The sequence below is a fragment of the Macrobrachium rosenbergii genome, chromosome 6 (assembly GCF_040412425.1).
Source record: "Macrobrachium rosenbergii isolate ZJJX-2024 chromosome 6, ASM4041242v1, whole genome shotgun sequence".
Taxonomy (NCBI): Eukaryota; Metazoa; Arthropoda; class Malacostraca; order Decapoda; family Palaemonidae; genus Macrobrachium; species Macrobrachium rosenbergii.
The window spans coordinates 2107501-2123372 of NC_089746.1; the positions used below are offsets into that span (position 1 = coordinate 2107501).

The 15872-nt window shown below is 38.2% G+C and overlaps 1 long non-coding RNA gene across 1 annotated transcript; it reads right to left on the bottom strand.

The window, feature by feature from the left end:
• Window positions 1-506: 506 nt before the first annotated feature.
• Window positions 507-9029, bottom strand: LOC136839714 (uncharacterized). The gene is made up of 2 exons (XR_010853433.1): window positions 8807-9029; window positions 507-846 (listed from the first exon to the last, which is right to left on the bottom strand). It is a non-coding gene; the product is annotated as an uncharacterized lncRNA (long non-coding RNA).
• Between the last annotated feature and the right edge of the window lie 6843 nt (window positions 9030-15872).

Here is a 15872-nt window from a genome sequence, read left to right on the forward strand (position 1 = left end):
CCTCTTCGTGGTCTGGTCGGCAACGTGACCTCGTTGTGGTTATGGTGACGCGGGTTCGTGTCCCGCAACCGGCAATCACAAGTCTCTTCAATTTCTTGGCTTTGGGATGTTACGGCTTCGTAGTTACAAGCATATCCAAAAAAAACTTCATGAAGAATTCGAGAAGTTAAGAGGGCATTGTGGCTATTAGAATTATATAATATATATATATATATATATATATATATATATATATATATATATATATATATATATATATATATATATATATATAATGTAATACTTTGTGATGTATATATAAATATAATATATGTGTATACATATATATATATATATATATATATATATATATATATATATATATGTATATATATATTTATGAGCCTAGTCTGGGGTTGTCTATATAGCCCCAAACACAATCTAAACTCATCTGACTACTTGGCTAAACTCATAAAAAGAAGCGAGTTAAGAGTATATGAAAACAGTTTTCAAAAGAAATGCAAGACTTCACTAATTAGGTTTTATTACAAAGATCAGAAGGATATTGCAAAGGGAGCTCCTCACTAACTCCTTGGCACTGATATTACATTAGTCATAAAACAAACAGTGCCAATATCAAAAGGATTTACAATCTATGGTGAAATTTCTTAACTATATAGAATTAAAATTATACTCTGAAATAAAATCACACTGTGGGGAAACCTCTGAAGATAAGTAAATGTACAGCATTCTGCCATGCAGACATATAAGTCTTAAAGAATTACTCTTGAATTGTTCCTGCACATCGGGAATTCAGGAATTGGCACCATGGGCGAACAGGCAGACACACAGCATCAAACGCCTATTCTGCAAGACAAACTTACTGTCACTTTGATGCAAAGAAAACACTTTCACGGTCATGTAGGGACTGCTGAAGGCTGGGAGGGAGCAGTATGCAATAGAAAATGCTACGAAATGCTTACGTTACTTGAAATGAAAACATTAACACTTCACTTATTTTCTCAGAACTCCAAGGGGTGGAAATATCAGGGTGTGTTGTCTTGATGTGTAGGCCAGATTTTGCAATAAGGCAAGGGACTTTGGTGGGACTATGTTCACGACAAAGTTTTGACTTGGTCAGAAAGGGGGAAGGCAGTCGGAGACCGCCCCGACAAGGACTCTACTCTGATGCTGGCTTGTAATGTACTCCTTGTATGACCCTGGTCAGGTCATTATATAGTCTCTGGTCCCACCTTAAGTCTCTGTCCTGCATGTGGCATTTGTCCATTAACTTGCCGGCTCCCACTTTTTGGTGGCATCAACAGGAGCAGTGCTGGAACAAGGAGAGGAATGACAGTACCCTCGGGAAATTAAAGGTTGACAAAGGCGGGATTAAGGCTTAGAGAGGATGGGCAGTCTTTTCATGAAGACACCAGTGTTAATGTCAGGGGTGTTTTGATTGCTCCCTGTTTCTCAGTTCTGGGTGGTCGCAAAGTTGACTCACCGTCTGTACTGTACATGCTTTATTCTTCTAAGTTCATTTTAAAATAAGTGGAGCCTCACGTACTCTTGCAAATAGCAATCGCATGTTACAAGTCCCCTCACTGGAAGACATTTTACATCATATTCGGGCGTGAATGTCAGTCTAGCTCTGATTTTTTAAAATGAACTCTCTCTCTCTCTCTCTCTCTCTCTCTCTCTCTCTCTCTCTCTCTCTCTCTCTCTCTCTCTCAGCCTTTTATCCCCAAAATGAGATTTAAATTTAAGATAATTATTTCTGCTTACAGTATAAGTTTACGTTAATTCATTAGCATTAATATACTGTACTGAGTATTTATTACAAATCAATTTGAATGAAAATGCAGCTATTCCTAAAGATGAAAGTGTATATTACAAACATTATATATGCAATTATATTCAACAACCTAACTAGACATTTTAAATTTTATCCCTAGCTAGTTTTGATTCATAAAATACGAACTTTCTTATTCCAATTCATGGATGTATTAACCTGCAAACTTATTTTATTATTACAGCGTTCAGCTACTGCGACTTTAACAATCCTTCCAATAGATAATCTGGCTAGTGTGGTGTGCTGTTCTGCTCATATATACATGGCACTAGTATGGCCAAAAGAGATTTAAGGCATAGTTAGAGTAAGGCTGAGGAATAGTTTGGGTCATGGGGTTATATTTTACTAAAATTATAAGTTCAATGTTGCAAGGGAATAAAGAGGCAGAAAAAGGCAGTGGTTGGCTCTTGAGCTCTGGATTAGGGCCAAACATCGTAAAAATGAAGACCAGCCATTACAGGATTTGGTTATGAGAGATGTTCTGGGCTAGTGTCAGGACAGCACGTCGGCTAACTTATTATCTGTTCCCTTGATATGCTTTATTTTCCGGTTATAGTCTTGCATGTCGAGACTCCATCTCATTAAGCGTTTATTTTGATTTCTGAATTTGGTGTAGCTTCATAGCTAACCATTCCCAGCAGCTCCTTCTCGACTGTACTGTAACGAGTTTCTGCTGGACCTAGTTTTTCGGAGTAATAGGCTATGGGATGGCGAATGCCATCTTTGATTTGGGACATTACAGCTCCTATTCCAATATCATTAGCATCCACGGCCAGACAGAATGGTCTCTCGTAATCGGGAGTGTGTAGGACAGGCTTACTGATTAGCACCGCCTAAAGATTGTCATAGGCTTTTTTCACATTCTGGATTACGCTTAAATGTTCTGTTGCCTTTGAAGAGATTATTTACAGGGGCTGCTGCCTCTGAGAAATTTGAGATGACTCTTCTGAAATGCTGTACCATACCCACAAATCTTTATGCCTCCTTCTTTGTGGTTGGATATGGCATGTCCCTTATAGCTGATATGCTAGCATCTTTTGGCATGAGTTTTCCGTTTCCTACGACGTGTCATAAGTATGTGATTTGGGCTGCACCGAAGTGACTCTTTTTAAGTTAACAACTTGTGAGTGGTGCTAAGGAAAACAGCAGGTAGACGAGTACTGGTAGTTTATTGAGGAAGCAGCCCGCTTATAAAGCGGTGTGTGGACGTCAGTACAAAGACATACAAGTGACCCGAGGTCAATCATTAATTATACAAAAATAAGACAGGTACATACAGATAATGTGACAATAAAAATAGTAGATTAAATACAAAGATACTCTGTAACATACACAATAGACAAGGGCAAATATGGATTGGTAATGAATGTACAATTACATAGAAAAAATAGGGCTGATTATCCTGACCTAAGGTCAGGTGAAAAGGCACTGTAGAAAACGGGAGGTTCTTCACAGAAAACCTGTTTAATGGGGACTTTACAAACTAACTGTGCCTTTTGGAGTGCAGCTAAAACTTTCTCTAAGATCTTAAGATGTTTCTCCCACATACTAGCAAATATAACTGTGTCATCTAAGTAGGCGGCACAGTTTTCAATGCCTGCAAGAACTTGATTCATTAACCACTGAAAACAGCTTGGAGCATTTTTCAGTGCGAACAGCATTATTCATACTGGAAGAAGCCATCTGGAGTCATGAATGCTGTCAACTTGTGTGCTTCCTCCTCTAGGGGTACTTGCCAATATCCATACTCTAAATCAATCTTAGTGAGAAAAGGCGCGGTTCCTAACCTGTCTAAGCATACTTACAGTAGGCTGAGCTTCTGCTGCAGCAGAAGTGCCCCGGTTATTTACGGGTTTAGAGTAAGGTTTTTTGGCAGCCTTCTGGCTATTACCTGGCTTAAAGTGGCATTGCTCCAAGAGGTGTCCAATCTTCTTGCAATAGATGCAGACCAGACTTTTAGCTTGCAACCCATTTTTGGAATGGGTTTGAGAGGATGTGGGATAAGTGGGTAATATTTTTTTGCCCATTGTGCTATGCTGGTAATGATGAGTTTCCCAATCATCCTCTAAATGGCAACAGTCTGTGACAGTGGTTGGGAATTTCTCATATATGTAGGTAGCAAGTGTTCTTGGAGCATAGTGGAAGAAATCCTCCAGTTGCACTCGCTCCGAGAGCTCGTCGAGTGTTGTGACATTATGTGCTTCTAGCCAACGTTTGTAGTGTCTCCCTTTATGATGATTCCAATCCATCCAGGATTTACCCATTTCTTTGGGTAAGCTGCGCCAGCGTTGTCTCCACCAGTCTAGTGTGATTTCGTATGCATTGTTGACAGCTCTCCAGACTACGGCAAGATCTCCTTGTTCCATGGCTGTCAGAGCACGAAGCGCAACTAAGGCTATCTCCATTGCATTGGTGGTGAAATTCTTAAAGACCTTCTCTATGTGATCCGGCCATGTGTCAGGTTCATTGTCTGACCATTTCTGGATAAGGGTACTCATGCTTGACAGGGTTGACGGGAAGGTAGCAGAAGTAGGGTTCTTGGTCCTATGTTGGGCAAGTGCCACGGCATTTGCATGGAGAGCCTGCTCAAGGGCCAACTTATGGCTATGCTGTTCTTCTCTCACTTGCCTCTCCGCTTCAGCGAGAGCGGTTTTCTCCCGAACTAAGTTGAGCTCGTGTTGGTGTTGCTTTGCCTCTTGTTGATGCTGCTTTTCCTCCTTCTCTTCTCTTTCCTTCTTTGCTCTAGCTACCTGTTCATCTATCCAGGCAGTAGTTCCTCTCCCCAGAGACCCCTGGCCTGTCCGAGCCTTTGGAAGGTCTGGTAGTCTTTGGCACAGGTAGGTATGACGCCGTTTGAGAGGTACACCAATGAATACTATACCGTATAGTAGCTGCACAGGAGTGGCTAGAATGGTGAGTACCAAACAAATGGCACTGATTCAAGTACAATGGTTAGAGTTTAGAACAGGCTTGGTAATATGAAGTGAGGGCCAAGGTAGACCCACAGGTTGTGAGTCTGCGGAGCCACCAAGGTAGAAGATAGGAGAGAAGTTCCAAGACTGATCCTCAGTTTGAGAGACTAAGGAATAGCCAAGACAGGGTATAGGAAAGAGATGAGAGAAAGAAAACCCACTGGTTGGTCGAAGGACATAGACTTGTACGCAAGAACGTGTGGCACTAAGCCAAATGTTGGTAGCGGCTCTGGTGATGATAATAGAGACCAAGTTGTGGGGAGTGCCAGCGAGGGGGTCACTCTTAGTAAGTTTTGATCATTTGCTTTCAGTCACGATTTAGCAGACATGAAAGGTTGGGAAAGTCAAGCGGGATACGCCAGCATTTTTATGCTTGAAATTTTTTAGCTACTCGCCGTAAGGGTCATTGTCAAGTGCAGAGGTTTTGTTCAAAGGAATGGGTTTATGGCACGAATGGTGTGTGGTTTTATGCCCAAAAGGAGCAGGTTTTTTAGAGGTCCCGTAGGACATTGGTTGGTTCACAAGGAACAGGGTGGAGTGCCCACACATGGACAAGGGTGTTCCGTAGAACGTGGGTCTTGTATAGAGGGATTTTATTTTAGGTTATTCAAAAGAATAGTAAGAACTTGCACGTGGACAAAACCGGCTACTGTACAAGTTGGTATTGTGGTTTTTTGGTAGTTATGTTATGCGTGGATGGCGCAAATGATTAACCATAGGCTACTACACATGGTTGGTTCTATAGAATGTATTCTTGCGGTGCAAACGTGCAAGATGTAGATTAATGGGTTTGTTGGGTTTGTGAGTCCAACAGATCAGCTTGTGAGTTCACTCCTGACAGTCCCACGTCAAGAGGAAGCCGTGAAAACACGGTACAGTATTGCGAATGCGGGTGCACTCGGGAAGGCTTTTAGGTAATGTAGTTTGGTTAAGTTATAAGTTTCTAGTAGAGTCCTAATAAATGGTTTTATTCGGAATAGCATTTGGAAATGCAGGTTATGGTTGTAAGGCGTATAGTCTGTACCCTACATAAATTCCACAAAGTTACAGTTATGTGACATGAATGAATAATACTTTACTCGAGCACAGTATAAAACATAATATCTCTTGAGTGAGTATATACAATAACACCAGATGATGAGATACAAATGGTAATAATGCAATTTCTTCTACTGAGAATGATTTTACATTACATGTGACAATAATATTTATGTTAATGCATGACAGTTCAATGGTGAGCACCTGGCCAGCTATCGAATGTAGGGGAGGCAAGCCATACATCCTCCCAAACGACCTTCATGTTGACTTTAAAGGAATGAGAATACCATGCACTTTCTTCGTTAACATATAAAATTTCTTCACAGATGTTTACATTAATATTATTTATTACTACGCGTAAGATGCAGTGTAACAGTGGTTAACGTGAACAAATAAAGATGTCATAGAACAAATAAAATAAAAAAGTACAAATTGGTTACTGAGCATAGGTTAACTGAGTCGAGACAGCACGCGAGGCTGTCTGCCTGCTTAGCAGAGGTTACCAGATACCTCTTCTCGATTAAGCCTATCATGAGTTTTCGCAGGGAATTCTTGCACTTTCCCAGGATTTTAACATTTATCACTTGTTATCACTTCACTACCTAGCTAATTCCTAGCCACTAGAGACACTTAGTCTTGTTACAGCATGCGCTAAGGATAAATACAGCTAAATACATGCACATCTGGCAATAAGCTTTCTTTCATTCTCTGAGCGAACTTTAAACATACAGCGATGCGGGTACACTCGAATATGCTACATACATCTACGACACAGTATTTAGATTGCAATAGAATTCAGTTGAAAGTACTTACACTGTGTACACTGCCATCCACAAGTGCCAAAGTAAGTTACTAGGGGGATACAAGGTTCGTTATGATCTTAAACACTCAGACTTAGCCAGCAAAGCTGATTGGCTATTCTACTGAGATTTGAGATGAAGTTGCACTGTTGAGCCACATGCAACAATCATGCAAGATTGCAAAATCCTGGCAAGGTCGCCACTTTCACAAACCTAGCCTGGGGTTGGTCTATCTAGCCCTAAACACAATTTAAGCTCACCTGACTACATGGCTAAACTCATGAAAAGAAGTAAGTTAACAGTACATTAGAATAGTTTTCAAAAGAAATGCAAGAATTCACTAATTAGGTTTTATTGTAAAGATCAGAAGGATATTGCAAAGGGAACTCCTCACTAGCTCCTTGGCACTGATATTACGTTATTCACAAAACAAGCAGTGCCAATATCAAAAGATTTTATGATCTACGATGAAATTTCTTAACTATAGAATTAATCATACTTTGAAATAAAATCACACTGTGGCTGAACCTCTAAAGATAAGTAAATGTACAGAATTTTGCCATGCAGGCATACAAGTCTTAAGGAATTATTCTTGAAGTGTTCTTCCATGTTGGGAATTCAGGAATTGGCACCGAGGGCAAACAGGTAGACACACAGCATCAAACACCTATTCTGCAAGACAAGCCTACTGTCATTTTGATGCAAAGAAAACACTTTCATGGTCACGTAAGAAGTGAAGTCAGGGGTGTTTTGATCGCTCCCTGTTCCTTGGTTCTGGGTGGTCATGAAGTTCACTCACCATCTGTACTGTACATGCTTTATTCTTTTAAGTTTAAAATAAGTAGAGCCTCATGTGCAAATAGTAATGCACGTTACAATATGTATATATATATATATATATATATATATATATATATATATATATATATATATATATATATATATATATATATATGTATATATATATGTATATATATATGTATATATATATGTATATATATATGTATATATATATGTATATATATATGTATATATATATATGTATATATATATGTATATATATATATGTATATATATATATATATATATATATATATATATATATATATATATATATATATATATATATATATATATATATATATATATATATAGAATGTTTCTGCGTGGACATCAACCCGGATTGGTTACAGAGTTCTGAGTAATTGTGAATAGTTAAATATTAAACAACAGCCGAAGTTTTTATCTTCTCATTGTAGAAATAATCGGATATTCTTCTTTGCTGAAGGATGTAATTATAAAGGAATACTTCTCTAGGAACTTTGCTGAACAAGATTAATTCTCTCTCTCTCTCTCTCTCTCTCTCTCTCTCTCTCTCTCTCTCTTTTTAATTTTTGCATATGTGTGATGGCTTGCTGAGACGTGAAACGAAGCCAAGCGAATGTTCAGTGTATGAAGACCATATGTTGATGAATGATATCTTGGAGAAAAAAAGTTCAACTCTATATAGATTACGCCATAATCATCAAAGGGACAGGAATAGTAGAATCCAACGTTCATCCTTCTGTCCTTGGATGTTTCTGAGTATTAATGGTTAGAAATATGAGAAAACTTTCAAGTCATTCCTGAGTATGCAGTCTGTTCCTAATACTATAGAACAGATGATATAACTGGTCTTCCTAAAGTATTCACTGGAAAGTCGAGAAACTCGGTCAGCTATCGGAGTGACAACCTTTGTTTCTGATTTCCGTAAAAGTTACTTCTGGGTAGGAACGAAGTTTGGGTGGAATTAAATTTTTAGAAAGCTATTTATGATGGTTATATGTCATATACTTAAATCTGAAGGTAAGTATGACTTGATATTTCATTTTCAGAATCATGCATAACCAAGAACTAACGAAGACGTTCAAGAGGCAACCAGTTCAATCTTTAAAGGAGAAAAATTCATTGCTTGTCGAATGGTATAATCTTTGATATAATCTTTCAGGTTCACTGAATTCTGAAAGTAACACTAGACACTACTGAAGAAGACGAAAACAACATAAGACGCTACTGAAGGCAACGAAAATAGCACTAGACGCTACTGAAGACATGCACAGAGCGCAAGTCATAGACCATTCCCGATTGCTTAGAAGTGACCTCCTCTATGTAGATGCAATACTGACCTACAGTACTACTAACTTTCCACGGCCATTAAACCAAATTTATGTGGATACAGAGTGAGACATCACAATTGTACGGCTTCGGCGCTGGAGTTGCTACGGGAGTGACTGGCAGTATTCACGAGCACGACGGTTCCTGAGACCGCTAGGTTCAGGTCTAGAGCAGAAGTCAAATTTCGCAACAGACGCGGCAACTGGCAGCTTTGTGTCTATACGCCAGGAAGATAGTACTTGGATTAAGAGCTTCGTTGGCTCTTGTTTATGGTTAGTGTTTACTGTGCGAAAGACTGATCCTGTACTGTAACGTCTGGGAATTTTACACTCCTTATGCAACATGGATATATGAGAACATGTACATTCTTAACATGTATCTGCAATCCACGAAAATCTTTCCACGCACGGACATGGTATCGTCTTCATCTTCATCAGCCTTATTATTTTTAGCCTCTATCTATACAACAAAACGCACAACGCATTTTGTTACTGATGCTGAGTACCTGCTCGATAAAAAAAAATTAAATCAGGTGACCCTAACCTGTTACATCATCACAGATAATACCAGATGACGTCATAATATGCGGAACTTCATGGCAATTGCATAATCATGCGCTAATGTATTACACTCTGTTTTCGTACGCTCAGTACGAAATCGCAAGTTGAACTGGGTAATGTGAGAGAGCGTAAGACCAACGATTGCAGAGCCGTGACTGTGATCTTCGGAAATATCTGTGAAAGGGAAGAATGATGTCCCAGGGTCGGTGGGCGGGGTGGGGTGGGCGATAGGGGGAGGACAGGTGGTTGTTGACTCTTTTTGGCAATGTCACGCTCAGATTTATTGCCATTCTTTCTGTGTCCATTTCCCCGCCGCCCCCTCTTCCTGTTATTCTGTAAAACAAACTGATTAGCAACACTGGAAGTAGATGTACAGGTAGAGGAAAAAATAATTACGAAAGAGAACTCATGATTAAATTATCCTGCTTACAAACTGAACGCACCTATTAGTGCATTTATTCACACTGAAAAGAATGAGCAATACATAAAATAATTTGAAAATCAAACGACTGTTTATTAGTACTATCGCCGTTTCAGGTCTCATGGAACTAGAAAGTTCTAGCAAATGTCTCTCCCTCAGCACATCGAAGGGTTAAAGATATCATTCTGAGATGGCGAAGACCTAGACCAGTCTCGCGGCTTCTGTAGAACACTAAACTTCGGGAAGTCACCAAGAAAGTTCAACCCAAGACCTAAAGAAGAGAGGTCATCCCATTTCTGACCAAAAATGTACCTGATCTGCACATGATGTCATCAAGGGTTCAAGCAGCCCTCACTCACTTACTGTATTAGCAGATAATGGGAGCGTAAACATCACAGTTGATTTAAATAGTGAGCGGCAATTGTTTTTGTGCCTTATCTGGCCGAGCTTTATATTTCGATACTTAAGTTAGTCGTGAACAAAAAACAAAGTACGATGCCTAATACTTGTGCTATGTTTGGCTCTAATGCAAAATGTACATAGGATGGCAATGTTATGTTGCATAACTTTCCCAAGAATAAGCAAAAGAAAATAAAGGTGATTAAATGTTTGCAAGAGGAAGGATCACTTCAATGCCAATACTGTAAGGATAGCAGTCAACATTCTGCAGATGCATACAAGAGGAAGCTCATGGCTGTATTGCTGCACCAGCTGCAAAACGGAAGACGACATTCCAAGCAGATGTATTACCAACTCTACATTTTCCGCTATCAGCCGGTAAGCAAGTGCATGTGTTTTCTTTTTAGGAGTAAACTTCCTAGAAATTCATGAAGGAAATAATACAAGCTACTTAGTAAATAAGAAAAAGTTTTCCTGAAATTACACTTGCCCTAATAGCATATAATAAATGTGGTGATTGCTTTAGTGAAAACATGTAAAAATTTATTTTTCTTAGTTGGAACTGTGGTAGGATCATCAACTACCCGATAATGTTTGGACCTGAGGGATATCAATGAGATTATTCACATTGATACCTCAAGGGTGGAACTATCCTGGAGAGCTGGCTCATGGATTCCAGGGGCGCTCTGGCTGTGGGGATAGGACTCTAAGTATTCTGTCCAGTTTGCCCAATAATTTGACTACGGTGGGGATGATTGTATTCATGTAGGTTTGGCTTACACTTGAACCACCCTAATTGTATTGGTGTCATCCCCTGTGAAGTAGAGTAGGGAGTGGAAATTTGAGAGTCAGCCCTTACTGGTGTCATTGCCAGAAGAACAAACTCCATGAAAGGCTGATGATATATTTTTAAGATTTTCAGGTTTATTTTCCTCTCTCTCTCTCTCTCTCTCTCTCTCTCTCTCTCTCTCTCACTTTGTTCTATGTGATTAGTGATGAAGAATCAAGTACCCCTGGACCCTTTGATACCCCTTTGGCACAGATGATGACACCTGGCAAGAACGTCAGTGGCAATTCCCCCCAAATAATGGACCGGTCAGTTAGAAGAACAGTAAAGAGAGTGGAGCAAATTCCCATGTAAGAGGGGGTTACTAATGACACTTGTGGTAATAATAATAATAATAATAATAATAATAATAATAATAATAATAATAATAATAATAATAATAATAATAATAATAATAATAATAATAATAATAATTAAGCAAGAAGTAACAAATCATAGAATATGACCAACACTGAAAAATTAAAGATTTTTCATGTTATGGAAATTCATTTAGAAACTGATTATGAGATGCTGCACGAAACATTTGAACATTATGGGACAATTGTCGAAATATGAATGGAAAGTTGGGTGCTTGGATGTTATTTAGCAATCATGAGGAACTTTCAAGGCAAGTTGTGACATTATTAGTACAAAAATTCATAATGTAAACATTAATGGCGCATGCTGGGAAACTGTTCGTAATGGCTTGGATGATTACCAACCTACAGACTGGACCAAGAAAACAAATAAGTTGTTCTAATTGCCTTGTCACTTTTGAGTGGAGGACAAAAGATTATTGACATGTGAGTGATCATGCGCCAATTACCATCTACAGTAAAAGCCCACCCATTCAAAGATCTCCACAACGGTTGCTTGAAAAAGTAGAATGGAAGAAATTCCCGGAGTTAAGCAATGTAGATGAATTTCAAAGTCCATTCTGTATATTGCGTAATTTTGTGCTGATTTTGCGAAGCTCAGAAATATATTCAGTATTAATTATTAATTATTATAGTGAGCATTAACATGTTTTGTGGAAATCTTTTGAGATCCACAGTCTTCTACTACTGTATCAGATATCGTAACAGAGGTAAGCGCATCAGAATTCAGGGACATTGTGAAAAGGATTGCCACAGGTATTTAAAAGCTGCGGAGTTTTATGAGTTTTTCGCCGAAACTCACTGAATTGATAGATATCTTTGAGTGCCGAGAGTCATTTACTGAAGTTTGGTGTGAGTCTCTTACTGAATTACAAATTGCCGTCTTTGCAACAAATAAAGTAAAGAATTACTGTGACGGCGACTCAACGCTGAATGCATTACGTTGATTCTCTTCAAAGGTGTTGTACTAGAGTATAGCTGTGTTACAATGGCGAGTCAAGACCGAACGCCGAAGATAAGGATTATTAAAGTAATTTTCTGAATTGTTAAATGAACCGCCAGTAGGTAGTTCCCAAGGATGTTAATGAGATCTGCTGAAATCTTCTGTAGGGACTGAATGATGTGTTTCTAGTCACACGAGAAACCAGTAACATTAATTTTCCTTCGAGGATTGCGAATGTTCCTTACAGGCATCAACATTATTTGAAACTTGACAACTGAAATCATCCTCCAAGGAACTGTATAGCTCTTGAGCTGCAAGCAGAGGATAAATATTTGTGTGAACTTACTAAGATTCTTGATCAACTTTATTTTTTCTGATTTCCTTGCAAAAGTTTTTAACTCGTTTCATCTGTAAATATCTATAGTCGTTTTACGTATCCCATTGACGACTACCTCTAGTCCTTTCTTTGATTTCTCTCATAACCCCATTAATGAGAACATTAAGCAAACTCTTGTCGAGGGCCTGCTTTTACCCCAGATCACATTATAACACGATCATATATATATATATATATATATATATATATATATATATATATATATATATATATATATATATATATATATATATATATATATATATATATATATATATGTGTGTGTGTGTGTGTGTGTGTGTGTGTGTGTGTGTGTGTGTGTGTGTGTGTGTGTATACCCTCTTCCTTGGCATGGCCATTACCGTTGAGATCAACAGGGGAACAATAGGTTTTTCACGAAATGACCCCAAGTCCCCTTCTGTTCCCAGCAACTATCTACAGTTGGGTTTGTCAGCCCCGTGCCTTCTTCTTCTTTTTCCCAGCAGATCAAGAGATGTATAATGAGTTTGAACGAAATGAACCCATACTCCTCCACCTTAATCGAAGACTTGAACCAGATATTTAAGCTTGCGAGAATCTGTGATACACACACACGCACGGCGAAGAGAGACAGCGGAAAAACTTGAGAAAACTCTTCGATGTGCTCCGGTTGACTTTTCGGCAGCTTATCGGCTTATGCGGTATTAGATATTGCAATACTCGATTAACACCCTCCCATCATTCCACAGCGATTCGTTGATTGGTTTGTCTGCAGCTGAGAGAGAAAGAGAGAGAGGGAGAGAAGGCATTTTCTCTCAGTAAAGTGTGTATTGGATAAATAATGACATAGCAAGCGTAGGAATTGTTTGCATCAGCAGATGGCTGCATAAGTTACTGACGAGAGCAGTGTTACTGCGTACTAACAGTGACGTAATGTGGGTTGCGTAGCAACACCATATTGGAACTCGCATATGGGAAAATTTCTTCTAGCTGTATCATCTTCGCTCGATGACTTTCATTTTTTTCGGCTGTGTAGCTTATAATCAGTAACTTGCGTCAAGGTTGTTATACAGCATATGTTTTGAGTATTTGCCCCTCATCGGCCAAAATGGAAATTTTACAGGTTTCCAGTCTTACTTTTCTCCTCCTTTGTATTTGGAAAATACGCAATCTAAATAAAAAAAAAAAAAGGCTGTATAAATGTCCACTTTCTTCATTTCCTTGCAAAAAAATGAAGTGAGTTTCAGAACTTTTAAGGTCAACATTATTATTATTATTATTATTATTATTATTATTATTATTATTATTATTATTATTATTAATGAGACAAACCTCTTCTCGGGGGATTTGAACCGCTGACTTGTGATTCACAAGGCCAAAACTATATCAACTAATTGCAGAGGACATGGATGGAATGTAACCAAATATATTACTGCATTTGTGGTTAACAGTTACATTTTATTCTAATTATATTTCCAAATTTATCTGATTAACTTTGTTTACCACAAAGTAATGAAAATGGATTGCCACAGTAAGGAGGCTATGTGGCAATTTACGGTTTCAGAAGAATAGTTGTATCCCTGGATAGTATAAATCAGTGAATTAGCAGACAACAGATGACCCTTAAAATACACTGGTAGCCTATTCCATTTAATAAACGAAAATATGCGTGACGTCGGGGATACTAAGTGCCTCTGATTATTTAGCCTGTATCTTAGTTATAAGATCCTGATATGATCTGACTGGTTCTCCACTCCTGACAAACGATCATAAGAGACAGCTTATGACAGAACTAATAAAAGACTAATGTGGAGGGTGTTGAGCATGTGCGTGATACAGAGGGTAGGAAGCTGAGAGAGATCAAAAGTTTTATGATGAATGGCAGACATAAGTAGGTTTCGCAGGTAGTAGAGTGACTTTTTCAGTACTAAGGGTGTGTGATGTTTGTGGGTGTTCAATGTCTTTTGAGATGGAGTGATATGAGAAGTCAGAGAAAGGACAACAGATGCAGTCACAAAATCATGGGATAAGAAAAAATGTTGTGAATGAAGTGTGTGAAATTCTCTGATGTTTGCAGATGCAGCACTGATTGGCGATAGTGGGGATTAACTGCAGAGACTAGTGAATGAGTTGGAAAGACCTTGTGAGAGAAAAAAGTTGGAAGTAAAAGTGAGCAACATCAAGGTCGTGGTAAATTGGAAGCAGTGAGATGGAGCAGCGAATGTTAATACGAATAGTGGAAACATGGAAGCAGTAGATTTATATAAGTATATAAAAGCAGATCATTAAGATGAAGGCAGGGAAGAAAAATGTATCTCAAAATAGCGGCAGTAAGGAAAGTAGCAGGAAGCGTGCAAAAGATTTTGTGGAAGCCAAGGTTAGAAAATATGAAGGGAGTAGGCACGTGCAGAGGGGGGTTGCTAGGGGTGCTCGAGCCCCTGCCCCTTTTCGCAAATGTATTGAAAAGTGCCCTTTTGTGTCAATAATAATTATAATAATAATAATCCCGGATCTGGACTGGAAATACCAGCCTATCAGAAGGCTGTGTTGAGTAAAAAAAAAATAATAATAATAATAATAATAATAATAATAATAATAATAATAATAATAATAAAAAAAACAAGAGCTTAAAGAGAGTCATAGACCATGAGAATGGCCAGTGTGGGCCAGTGGCTGAATTGCAATATTGCCAGCTCTCCAGAGTCAAGTGGGTCCCTTACAAATGAGAGACATTAGAAAATTTCATTATTGAACAAATTTTTTCCTCTATATATATATATATATATATATATATATATATATATATATATATATATATTATTATAGTTTATAGATATATCACATAAATGTATTCTTGCGTAAGCTCAAACTAGGCCTACTTTGCAATGTCTTATGCATTCTGGCTAATGGCTATACTGCTAGGGAAGAGGGAACAGTGTAACACTAACACATCACGGAGGCAAAACAACGCTCTTTAATCGGTATTCCTTGTTTATCATTTGTACATGGGCTATATTTTCTGCACTTACAACTAAAATCAATGTTTCATTCAACAAACATCTGTTATAACATTTATAATAAGAAAATGGCACAGTGTGTTAAAGAAACAGAAAAATATCCTCATAATTAATTTTGTGAAATGTAGCCTAGGCTAAGGATGGTGTGGTGTGTTTAGTGAATTTAAATTTCATTTCAA